Raw genomic sequence first — 12,925 nt, forward strand, 5'->3', positions numbered from 1 at the left:
ACACAGTGCCGTGTGCAGCAAGGACCAACAGCCGTGGAGAAGTGTGGAAATCATTTACTACAAGTCTCCCAGAGGAATGCAGAACTTCGGATCAAAGTTAGAATGGACCCGTCAGGCAGTATTTATCCTCCCCTTTCTGAGTTCTGATGACTGACATTGTTCTGTTTTTATTACTGGCCCTTGGAAGCAATTGTTTTAGAAAAATATTGTCTAGACCTGAAATTGAGTGAATATGACATTAATTACAGAGGCTTTCCTCTGTGTGTCTCTTTGCCAGCTGTGTTCTCTGCTCGGGAGCCCCTGGGGGTTTCCAGAGAAATGTTGATGGTGAAGGGAAGGAGCCGCTGAGTGGAGGACCTGCTGTTGGCCAGGTTTTGAGCTGCATCTTTAATACTGGTTCCTTCATTTCACCTTCATGAGGATCCTATGAAGTTGGCACCAATTTCCCTGTTTGACAGACTGAAAAAAAAAAAACACACAAAACTGAATCTCAGAGACATTCGGTATTATGTTCAGGAGCACATAGGGCAAAAAAAGTGATGTCGGGATTCAGATCCAGGTCAAGCAAGCTTTGCAATTTATGTCCTTCCATCCATAGCTCAGTTGGTAAAGAATCTTCCTGCAATGCAGGAGACCCTGGTTCGATTCCTAGGTTGGAAAGATCCCCTGGAGAAGGGATAGGCTGCCCACTCCAGTATTCTTGGTCTTCCCTTGTGGCTCAGCTGGTAAAGAATCTGTTCACAATGCTAGAGACCTGGGTTTGATCCCTGGGTTAGGAAGATCCCCTGGTGAAGGAAAAGGCTCCCCACTCCAGTATTCTGGCCTAGAGAAATCCATGGACTTTGTAGTCCATCGGATTGCAAAGAGTCAGACTCGACTGAGCGACTTTCACATTCATCCCACTTAGACCATTGTAGCAAGGCAGCTTGAGATGAGACATGAGACATCCATAATGTAACAGTCATGGATTCACTTGAAGTGATCATTTGTATAGATTTTTGAGGAAAGATTTTTCAGCTGAGAATCATAATGTATTACTAGATCATGGCATTAATGTAGTGGGTTATAATGGTTGGCATTAAAAGAGAAATGAAAGAAAATCTGTTTTAATTACACATGAGTGTGTGTAAGTTTGCATTTATGGGCCTAAAATGGAATTGATTTAGAGGCCTATAAGGATATACAGTTTATTATAAATTACTAATTTTAAAAAACAGACCATAAACATCACAAAATCTAGAAGACAACATGGTATTTTTGCTAATTAATTGTTTGATGCACTTTTTAATGCTATTTTTCCTATATGTGTTGGCTGCATACTCTTTGATCATTTCTTTACATAATTGCTTTGTTGTAATATCATTTCCTACAGAAAGAGATATTTTCTTTCTTTTGAAGCATAATTTACAACATTGTATAAGCTTCAACAGGCTTTGCAGGTGGCACAGTAGTAAAGAATCTGCCTGCCAATGCAGGAGACACAAGAAATGCAGGTTCGATCCCTGGATCAGGAAGATCCCCTGGAGAAGGAAATAGCAACCCACTCTAGTTTTCCTGCCTGGAAAATTCAGTGGACAGGGAAGCCTGGTGGGTTACAGTCCATGAGGTCACAAAGAGTGGAACACGACTGGGCACACACACACACATAAATTTCAAGTGTGCAGCAAAGTGATTCAGTTATATATACATATACTATTTTCAAATTACTTTCCATTATAGGTTATTATAAGAGAAATAGATATTTTAACCTTTTTTAGTGTGGTTGGTTAAAAAAAATTTAATATTGACAGAAAAGTTTTTTTGCAGCATCACAACTTGTAACTGTTATTTGATATTTGATCAAATTGTCATTTGATATTAAGCCCGTTTTCATATTTGGGGGGAAAATCTATCAAGTTTTTTCATATATGTACTGTAAGCCTGGGTAGAATTTCCCATAGACTAGCTTCTGGCTTCACTCATTTCAAAACTTTTTCTCCCCCACAACCACACACTTTCAATGATGGGGGCCATAGGACACATCTGTACTGCGCTAGGATAGCTAAGGCGGCACTTTTATGTCACACCAACAGTGAGCTGATGCCGTGGGCAGTTGGAAGAATCCTGAGAGTTATTCCTATCTTGGGAGGACTGACTGGCAAACACTTAACCTAAAGAGGAGTGGCTATGAGGTTGCCTCTGTCTGTCTCTCTATCCACGTTCTCATTAAACAAAACTAAGTATATCCCCAATCCTCTGTCTCAGCTTCTACTTAATATGATCCATGAGATGCCCCCTTGCCTTCCATCACTACCCAAGATATGGAGATTAGAAAGAAGGAAAGCTGGAATGGAAAGACACAATAGCTTCTATCTCTTATTTTTACAGATGTTATAAAAACATCTAGCCATGTGAACACACCACTAGGGTCCCTCCCAAGGTCTTGTGCAAGTGACTGACATGAAGCTTAAATGGCACTAGCTTCATGGAAAATCTTTCCTCCGTAGAGGAGGAGAATGGTATTACTGATGGATATATGCTTTTCCCCCTAAGGTGTGCTAAGGTTACAGAAAGATTGAGAACTAGAGTTTGGGAATTGATAAAATACCAATCTTGGTGTTCTGTAGCTGGTGCTCTTTTTAGTACAAGAGTTGTCTAACCTTTTTTGTAAAGGTAGTAAATATTTTACCCTTTGTGGGCCATGCAATCTCAATGGCAACAACTTAACTCTGTCTTCCTGGTGTAAAAGCAGTCCTCTATAATACATATATAACAGTATGGTTTTGTTCCAATACAACTTTGTTTAAAAAAAAAAAAAGGAGCAGTTTGCTGACCCTTGGTAGGACAGCACCCTTAAAGCGGGGAGCATGCCTTACCCTGCTACTATGTCTTCATTGGTGTTCCCCATCTTCTGGTGACTTTAGGACAGGAAGGATTGGAAAGAAGAGAGATGACTTGTTAGAGGGACAAGATTAAGCACATTTTAGGGACAGAGATTTGATTTTCTGCTTCCTCCTGCCATTTTAAAGTCAAACATACTCTTAACTCATAGAAGCAGACTTGTAGTTCTCAAGGCTAACCTGGGTCGCCTCTCCAGATTCAACTGAAATATGTGGTCAAATTTGGTTTTGTCTATTTGTTGAGGTTTAAAGGACCCCAGGAACTTTCTGGCACTGACCCTTATCACCCAGACCCAGCACCGTTGGTCCATGTCTATTTCCACGGCATCTGTGTTAACACTGTGTGGGTGTGTGCTAGCCGCTCAGTTGTGTCTGACTCTGTGCGACCCCATGGACTATAGCCCACCAGGCTCCTCTGTGCATGGAATTCTCCAGGCAAAAATACTGGAGTGGGTTGTCATGATCTCCTTCAGGGGATCTTCCCAACCCAAGGATTGGACCCCAGTCTCCTGCATTGTAGGCAGATTTTTTTTATGATCTAAACCCCGGTGCAAGTGAGGGAAGCCCCTGTGTTAACATTACCAACATCTAAATTTACCTGATCAGAATATTAGAATGATTGAGGTAAAGTTTCTGTAATTATCTTCTTCAGGAGACTCTTTAAAGGAAAAACACAGAACTATTTTTCTTCTTTTTTTTTTTTCTTGCTTTAGAAACTTCAAACTATTTCACCAAATCACTATGATTATTGTATACTTCAGAGTTAAAATTAGGAATAAATTTTAGTATTACTTTCCCTCTTTCTTCTCTTCCCTCTCATTTTAACCGAGTTATAAGAAAGGACTTGATTAAATAAAGTGGAAGACATCATGTTGTAATTTAAAGCATTTTGGATTTCAGTTTTCCTCATATATACATTCTCCTTATTATATTATATTTCCACTCCCCCAATTAGATGTTTAACATCAGTAACAGATGCCTATGCTACATATAACATACATTTATGGGATAATATCCAATATTAGCCCAGAGAGTTAACTAATTTTCAATGCAAATAGTATAAAATATTTTATTTAACCCTTCAGATATGAGTGGTTCTGTTTACCAGCCCCACCAAGAAAAATGAATGACATTTCATTTATATTTCATTTATGGCAAAAACAGCAAGTCTTGACTAGTGGAAAATTAGTTCATTAGAGAAAGTTAATGATGATAACTTTTATAATTGCAAAGTACTTTGATTTTGTTTGTTTTTTTCTTTTTTGGAAATCACTTTCTGGAAATTATTTGAGAATATATTATTTTCTTATTTGAATGGTACAGGATCTATCAAAAGAAATGGGTCCACAGTTAAACTTTTGATAAATGATCAGTGTTGTGTTAGTCACTCAGTCATGTCTGAGTCTTTGAGACTCCATGGACTGTAACTTGGCAGGCACCTCTGTCCATAGGATTTTCAGGGCAAGAATACTGGAGTGGGTTGCCATTTTCTCCTCCAAGTGGTTGTCCCGACCCAGGGATCAAACCCAGGTCTCCCACATTACAGGCAGATTCTTTAGTGTCTGAGCCACCAAGGAATCCTGATAAATGGTCAAGTTGGGATTATTTATCCAAGTTGGTACCCTGTCCAAAATATTCCCCCATGGTGAGTGAGTTAGGCTTCAATGTTGACTTTCTGATAGCATGGGGTAGTGATGGGTAAAGAGCAGGGTTTCTGAGTCACCCTGAAATATATTAGCATCCTGTCCTTGCCGCTCTGATAGTGTGAATTTGGGCAAAAATTTAGTCACTAGAACCTCTATTTCACGTGTGATTGGGAACAGTAAAATTCATCTTTTTTAGACTTAAATGAGATGGTTATGTCAGAGCATTTGATACACTGCAACTTAGTTAGGTTCAGTTCACTTCAGTCGCTCAGTCGTGTCCGACTCTTTGCGACCCCATGGACTGCAGCACACCAGGCTTCCCTGTCCATCACAAACTCCCAGAGCTTACTCAAACTCATCTCCATCAATTCCTTAGTCAGGTTAGGTTATCTTTTTTTCTCTTCCCCAGTTTCTGTAAACAGTGGTTATTGACCTTGGATACATGTTTGAATTACCCAGATAGCTCTTGATGCCTTGACAAACCCTAGATAATAAAAATCTAATAAATAATTGAAAATCAGACTGCTTGTCTCTGAGATCATTTAATTGTCCCCACACCAAAAGTGGGCACAAGGGAGCCAGAAATCTTAGCTATCAACCCAACAATGTTTCATTTGTATGGGGAAATTTGGTAGAAGGGCGGTGTCTTGTAATAATAGATTATATTTTCACAGCTCTTTTTTATTATGTTTTAAAGAGCTCTTCATATATGTTACAGATTTTATTCTCTTGGCAACTCTGAAAGTTTTTTCAGCTTCAGAATTATTACACCACTTGCAGAAGTTCACAGCTTTCAAGTGGAGGAACCAAGACTCACTCCCAGGTATTCAAACTCCAACTCATATCCAGTCCCCACACTTCATGTTAAACTACTGTCGAAGATAATCCATCGTCCGCTTTGTCCAGTGTTTCTGCCCTCTACGCAGACAGGTGATGGGAGGAACAGAAGGGCTCCCATGTCTGGAAAAAGGGTATCCACTCCCACGCTGCCAGCCCTGGGAATCAAAGGCTGATTTTCCAGAAAGATGGAAGAAGGGACTCAGTTATCCAGGGGTCTCCCATCTGTAGTTTGAGAGCACCAATTGAGTGGTTCTTTGGTGGACCAAAAGAACCTGGCTCGGCAGAGCAGGATAATTTCCCCCCAAATTGGAGGACTAACATGGGATTGCCAACGTTTAAATTTTACTGAACACGGACATAAAAAACAAAAGTAAACACAGAACAACCCCAAATCTGTCATCTACTACGAGTATCATCTCAGTGAAAATATCTAACATGACCTGCAAAAAGATAGGGCAAACATACTCTCAGAATGAAGGACAGCTCTTTCATGGAATAAATCTAGGTTTGTGATCAATTCCCTCCCTCCTTTCCTCCCTGGCTTCCTTCCTTCTCTCCCCTTCCTCCTCCTCCTCCTCTCTTGTCTCTCTCTCCTTCTCATCACAGTGCACTGCAGTCCACAAGCAGGTCTTTGAGCTCCAGAAATGAAGCTTTCCATTTTCTCTGGGAACAGATCCTTCTTTGGTTTGGTAGAGGCCCTGGGGTAAGAGTGAACTAAACCAGTTGTGTGTTTCTTGGAGTCTCTGAGATCCTTGCGTTTCCAAGAAATGTGCAGGATTAAAAATATGAGTGCTCCATGATGTAAGAGTGTGTAGCAGAGTGGAGGCAGGCCACCAACGAACTGAAATGTGCCCACTGAAAACAAAAGGGACCCACCTCTCCTCTTCCCAAAGGAGATGCAAAGAGCTCAACTGCCACGGAAAACACAGCCTGAGTACTGCCTCGGGGCTCCTTGGGGAAAAGGCTGGGTGGGTCTGTCAGGAGAGGGAGGAGGCTGTAATGCTTGGAGAGCCGTACTCCAAGTTGGACGTTACCCTTTGCAGTGGGGAGATTGGGTTTCCCTCTGATTGCATTTAATGCTCATGCAATCGAAGTTGAACATGAATCACTTCATTTCCTTTTGGTGGCCCCACCCTCCTACCCACTCCCCTCTACACAACACTTGGATATCCCCCCAAAGTTTCCAGAAACCCTCCACCAGGCCCATGTCTTTGCAGTTGGGACTGTGTCTTGATTGGTTCTGCTATGACTTTCGCAGGGCAGAGGCAGTGGTTGGGGGGGTCGGGGTGGGGGGGCTTGGACACAGATATACAGATCCAGCTAGTCATTAGTGAAGACTGCTTACATTCTGCAGCCTCACTGATGTGTTGTCCATGGACCAGCATAGCGGGCATCGCTGGGAGGCTTGTAAGAAGTGCCCGACTCCTGAACCATCAAATCAGAATCTGCATCTTAAAAGGTTCCCAGGTGATTTATGTGTCCAATAGAGTCTGAGAAGTGCTACCTTACAACTCTCTGGGTCTTAAAATGCCTCTGACATTGCCTCTGCCCACAGCTGAAATGTAGCAGATCAGTTCAGTTCAGTTCAGTCACTCAGTTGTGTCTGACTCTTTGCAACCCTATGGACTGCAGCACGCCAGGCTTCTCTGTCCATCACCAACTCCCGGAGCTTGCTCCAACTCATGTCCATTGAGTCGGTGATGCCATCCAACCATCTCATCCTCTGTCATCCCCTTCTTCTCCCGCCTTCAATCACTCCCAGCATCAGGGTCTTTTCTAATGAGTCAGTTCTTTGCATTGGGTGGCCAAAATACTGGAGTTTCAGCTTCATCATCAGTCCTTCCAATGAGTATTCAGAGCTGATCTCCTTTACGATTGATTGGTTGGATCTCCTTGCAGTCCAAGGGACTCTCAAGAGTCTTCTCCAACACCACAGTTCAAAAGTATCAATTCTTCAGCACTCAGCTTTCTTTATAGTCCAACTCTCACATCCATACATGACTACTGGAAAAACCATAGCTTTGACTAGATGGACCTTTGTTGGCAAAGTAACATCTCTGCTTTTTAATATGCTGTCTAGGTTGATCATAGCTTTGCTTCCAAGGAGCAAGCGTCTTTTAACTTCATGGCTGCAGTCACCATCTGCAGTGATTTTGGAGCCCAAGAAAACAAAGTCTGTCACTCTTTCCATTGTTTCCCCATCTATTTGCCATGAAGTGATGGGGCCAGATGCCATGATCTTTGTTGTTTGAATGTTGAGTTTTAAGCCAGCTTTTTCACTCTCTTCTTTCACTTTCATCAAGAGACTTTTTAGTTCTTCTCTTTCTGCCATAAGGGTGGTGTCATCACGTATCTGAGGTTATTGAGAAGATAGTCTACAAAAAATTAAACTATGAATTCCCATACTGTCAGGGAATGTTTGACGGGAGGATTCCTACGTGCTGTCTCTCATGAGTCCTTTGTCCCTCTTCAAGCGGAACAGCACGCTGCTCCCAGGGACTGAGGTCATTGTGTGAGGCAAGCATGAGTCTCCTTTAGTAAACATTCTCCTTAGGACAAAACAGCTTAATCTCCTTCCCCTTACTTGAGATATAGATTGTCTCCTGACCTTGTGACTAACGTTACCCCTTGTTCCCTTGGTAACGGTTGCTGTACATTTGGTTTTCTGATCTCTATCATTCCCGAAAGAAGTTTCTTATACTGCAGCCTATATATACTCATAGAAAAATCATTAAAGCACCTTTGCTCCACCAGAGCTTAGGTCCCCGGGTCTTTTTTGTCTCTCTCTCTCTCTCTCTTTCTCTCTCTCTCTTTCTCTCTTTCACTTTCTTATCGTCGACTCCGTACCACAAGGTTCCGGTCCATTAAAGGACCCAACACCATACAACTATAGAGTGAGTTCATAGATTCACTGAACTCATTAATCAAGAAAACTACAGGATGCTAAAACTAGTTTACAAGAGAATGAAAGAGACTGCAGTATATAGTCAATGAAAGACAGATTGATGGAATAAGATAGAAACTTTAAATACAAAATTAGGTAATGTCCTACAGGACCATAAAACCATATCCCCTGAAGTTATCTTTTCTATTAGACTTTACTTACAACTTTACTAGATAAAAATTATATGTCATTTATCAATCTTCTATAAGTTAACATCTAACTTTACAAAGTCTGGCTCTTAATATTAAATAAGTCAATATTAAATAATAAGTCCTGATCCCCAGGACAAAATCAGCTCACTCTTAAAAAGGCTTGTGGAGAAGTGTTCTGATATGACTCCAAAAAGGAACTCAGTTGTCTTTTGTGTTATTTCCAAATTTTGGATCATCTTTCTTTCCTTTTTTTTTTTCAAAGTCTGTTAAAAAAAAAATCTCACTGGGCTTCCAGCTCCTCTCATTGGGCTTCCAGCATGATAAATTAAAGTCAATCTCTATCTCAGGGATGGTTTAGTCAAGGCATCTTAACCTGGGTTTTATAAAGAGGCTTCTGGAAACCTCTACAATTACAAGCATCATTTGGTGTTTATGTGAATTTTTCTAAGGAGACAGTCCATAACTTTTGTCAGAATCCCAAAATGCTTGTGTCCCAAACAGCCAGAATTGAATAACTAAGCTGACACTAGATTTTAAGAACAGACTGAAACTCATAAAATTTGCATTATTAGCACCAGAGTCCAACAAAGTGAGCACATTAGTCCATCTAGAACATAAGTAATTTATAAAGTGTTCTTATGAAATGTACCACCAGCCTTCCCAAGTTGGATTGACCTACGGGGCAACCATGAGTGGCTGACTTTAAAGTTTACAGCCTCTCCTGTTTGAAAAGTTCTCCTAACTTCTCACCACTTTTCCCCATCCATCCTTCAGGGCTCAGCTCTTCCATGGAGCCCTCCTTGAATCCTCCAGCCCTCAGAGGGCCCTCATCTTCTGAACTCTTATGGCCCTTGACCTGTCTGGCCTTATTAAGGGTTCATATCTTTCATTTCTGTGCACTGTAAATACTTTTAGAACAAGGAATGGAATAGAGAAGGGTATTATTCCTCATTGCCCCAATAGCATTTGTCTCAGTGTTCAGCTTCCCACTTAGCACTAGTGGTAAAGAATCCATCTGCCTGCCGATACAGGAGACCTGGGTTCAATTCCTGGGTCAGAAAGATCCCCTGGAGAAGGAACTGGCAACCCACTCCAGTATTCTTGTCTGGAAAATTCCATGGGCAGAGGAGCCTGGTGAGCTATAGTCCATAGGGTCACAAAGAGTCAGCCATGACTGAGTGACTCCACACACACACACACACACACACATACACACAGTGCTCTGTAATACTGCCTTTGAATAGTATTATGATTTGATTTTTCTATGTTTTGACTTTTAGACCCCGCCCCTGGCTAGGAGAGGGGGCATCCTGCTGGGATCCTACTGACAGAAACAGAAAATCAAGAAAGATACAGATACAACCTAAAGGAAATGAAGGGGTAACCAACCACCCGAAATCTTACATTGGTGATTGCAGCCCCCATTTCACTCCATTTCTAACTTGAACCATTTCCTTTGCAAATTGTTTGGTACGGAAACAGTGCGATGTCCCTCAAGGGAGGTGGGAAAGAAGGTAAGGTTGAGAAAAAGGGAGTTCAAAGGGGCAGAAACTGAAAAAATGAATACAAAGGATGGCTTCCAGAGACAGGCGGAAGGCTGTGTGAATGAACAAAGGCGGGGAGGGAAGACTTCTCTGGACAACACGGGCTCATCGCTGGGCAGGCCTCTTCCACAGCTATGTTTGCACAAATATATCAGGGGTATCAAGAATGTTATAATGATACTCCATCACCCATGGTTCTCGTTTTAACCACTGTAATAAGCAAAACATACAGAGCACATTGCTGGCTTTCAAGACTATAATTTTCTCTGAGGAGAAATATTGCAAAAAGGGGGGGAAAAAGACAGAGAGAGAAGAAAACATGATATTTTGTCCTGTTCCTAAAAAAAGCATCCCCCCCCCCTCCTTCTTTGCTGCTCCTTCCTTTCATTAAACTGTCCTTAAGTGCTTTCAGAGAAAACTAAGTAGGCCACAATTCTGGGCTGCTGACTGAATAATTATAAGTCTGGAAGGTTGCTGGGATGACCAGAGAGAAAGAGGCCCAGGTCCATTTTCCTGAAATCCAGAGACCCAGGGGGATTGTGCCAGTTGCGGCTGGACTCCTCACGTTGAAATGATTTCTCATTTTGAAGGAAAATCAGGGACATTCTTATCCTTATTAGTCCTCTGAGAACTTGGGCCCTGGCCAGATTTTATTGGAAAATTACAACAAAAGAAATTAAAGATAGGGGGTTCTGCAAGGGTCTTATATTTTTTAAGGGTTACACGACAGGCATATCGAAACCAGATTATTTCCAGAACAGCCCTGCTCTATGAGCTGAAAGGTATTCTTTGTTTTTTAAATATTCACTTATCCCTTGACTGAGATTCCACATGTTAATCTTTGTTCATTTCTGTGTAAATAGCACTAAGGTTGTGTGTGTGGAGTGTTTAGTTATGGTGTCTGACTCTTTGCGACACTATGGACCCTAGTCTGCCAGGCTTCTCTGTCCACGGGATTTGCCAGGCAAGAATATTGGAGTGGGTTGCTGCCTTCTTCTCCAAGGGGTCTTCCCAATCCAGGGATCAAACCTACGTCTCCTGCATTGGCAGGCGGATTCCTTACCACCGAGCCACCAGGGAAGATCTTATTATAAGATTAGCCTCAGGGAATTTACAAAAGAGAGGTGGGTAGATCCTTGGCTACCACGGTGCTCAATTCAACTGGACAAGCCTTTTCTTGTCTACCGGGGCCCAGAGAATGACTGGATATATGGGGCGGGGGTTGGGGGGGGGGGGCGGTGAACACCAGGGAAGAGACACAGCAAGAATTGGGATAAGAAAGAAGGAGATAAAATTATATGTGTTTCCTATCCACTGTAGGGAAGGACAGAGATTTATGTTCTCAAGTAGAAAGTGGCCAATGCAAATGGCCTAACGAGAAGCAGGTCTGATGCACGAATCTGTCTGTGGTCAGTGTCCAAGCTTCTCACGGGTGGCTGAGCAGAGAGAGCATCCAGGCTTGGGAGCCAGACACACCTGGCCTGGCATCCCAGTATTGCTCTTTGTTGTGACCTGAGCACATTCCCTATTCTTTCTTGACTTCTGAGAATGGATTGTAGCAGAGGATCCTCCAAGTGGCTCCTTCTGTTAAAATACAGAGAGTCCTCATTTTCTAATAACTTTTCCAGCAGTCTGATAGATTTGCTCCAGCTCATAAGTAGGACCAACCCTGCCCGCATCGCTGGAGGACCAGCACCCTCCAGGGGCTGAAGGCTGCTCCCAGATCAGTTTCAGAAGCGTGATGCAACTCTTGTGATTTTCATGTGGCATAAAGTATTACTCTTTGGGTACTTTTTTTCCCAACCATTTGAAGGTAAACCCATTCTAGCCCAGGCCTGGTGGGCAGAGCTACCCAGCCCAGGGTCTCCAGCTTGTCCGCTTCAAGGGAGCAGGAGAGACTTGATATAGGTGAGAATCCCTCTCCATCTTCGCTTCCTTGTTCTCCCTCCCAGTACTCACCTATCATAGCTTACCACCCTGGTGATTCCTTTTTTTAAAATTTATTTTATTGAAGTATATTTGATTTACAATGTTATGTTAATTTCTACTGTACAGCACAGTGATTGAGTTACACATATACATATTCTTTTTCATATTCCTTTCCATTATGTTTTAATCACAGGATATCGAGTATACTTCCCTGTACTGTACAGTAGGATCTTGTTGTTTATCCATCCTCTATATAATAGTTTGCACCTGCTAATCCCAAACTCCCAGCCCATCCCTCACCCACCCTCTCTGCCCCCTGGGTAACCACAAGTCTGTTCTCTATGTCTGTGACTCTGTTTCTGCTGCATAAATAAGTTCATTTGTACCATATTTTAGATTCCACACATAAGTGATATCATATGGTATTTGTCTTTCTCTGTCTGACTTAACTTCATCTAGTATGGTCATCTCTAGGTCCATTCATGTTGCTCCAGATGGAATTATTTCCTTCTTTTGTATGGCTGAGTAGGATTCCACTGTGTGTTTAAGTAAATACATGTATAAGTGTATATAAGTAAATATATGCATATATTTGTTTGGTGGTGGTGTGTGTGTCTGCAGCCACTCAGTCGCGTTTGACTCTTGCGACCCTGTGGACTATAGTCCTCCAGGCTCCTCTGTCCGTGGGACTCCCAGGTAAGAACACTGGAGTGGGTTGCTGTTTCCTTCTCCAGGGGATCTTCCTGAGCCAGGAATCGAACCCAGGTCTCCCGCATTGCAGGCAGATTCTTTACCGACTGAGTATACACACACACACACACACACACACACACACACACACACACACACACACACACACACACATATATATATATATATATATATATATATATCACATCTTCATTATCCATTTGTCTGTCTGTCAGTGAATATTTAGGTTGCTTCCATGTTTTGGCTATTGTGAATAATGTTGCTATGAAAAATAATGGTA

The 12,925-nt window shown here is 42.0% G+C and overlaps 1 long non-coding RNA gene across 1 annotated transcript; it reads right to left on the minus strand.

Annotated features, from left to right (window-relative positions):
• Window positions 1-1,662: 1,662 nt before the first annotated feature.
• On the minus strand, window positions 1,663-12,202 carry LOC122696777. The gene is made up of 3 exons (XR_006341858.1): window positions 12,080-12,202; window positions 7,505-7,507; window positions 1,663-1,692 (listed from the first exon to the last, which is right to left on the minus strand). It is a non-coding gene; the product is annotated as an uncharacterized LOC122696777 (long non-coding RNA).
• Between the last annotated feature and the right edge of the window lie 723 nt (window positions 12,203-12,925).

Source organism: Cervus elaphus, chromosome 7 (assembly GCF_910594005.1).
Source record: "Cervus elaphus chromosome 7, mCerEla1.1, whole genome shotgun sequence".
Taxonomy (NCBI): Eukaryota; Metazoa; Chordata; class Mammalia; order Artiodactyla; family Cervidae; genus Cervus; species Cervus elaphus.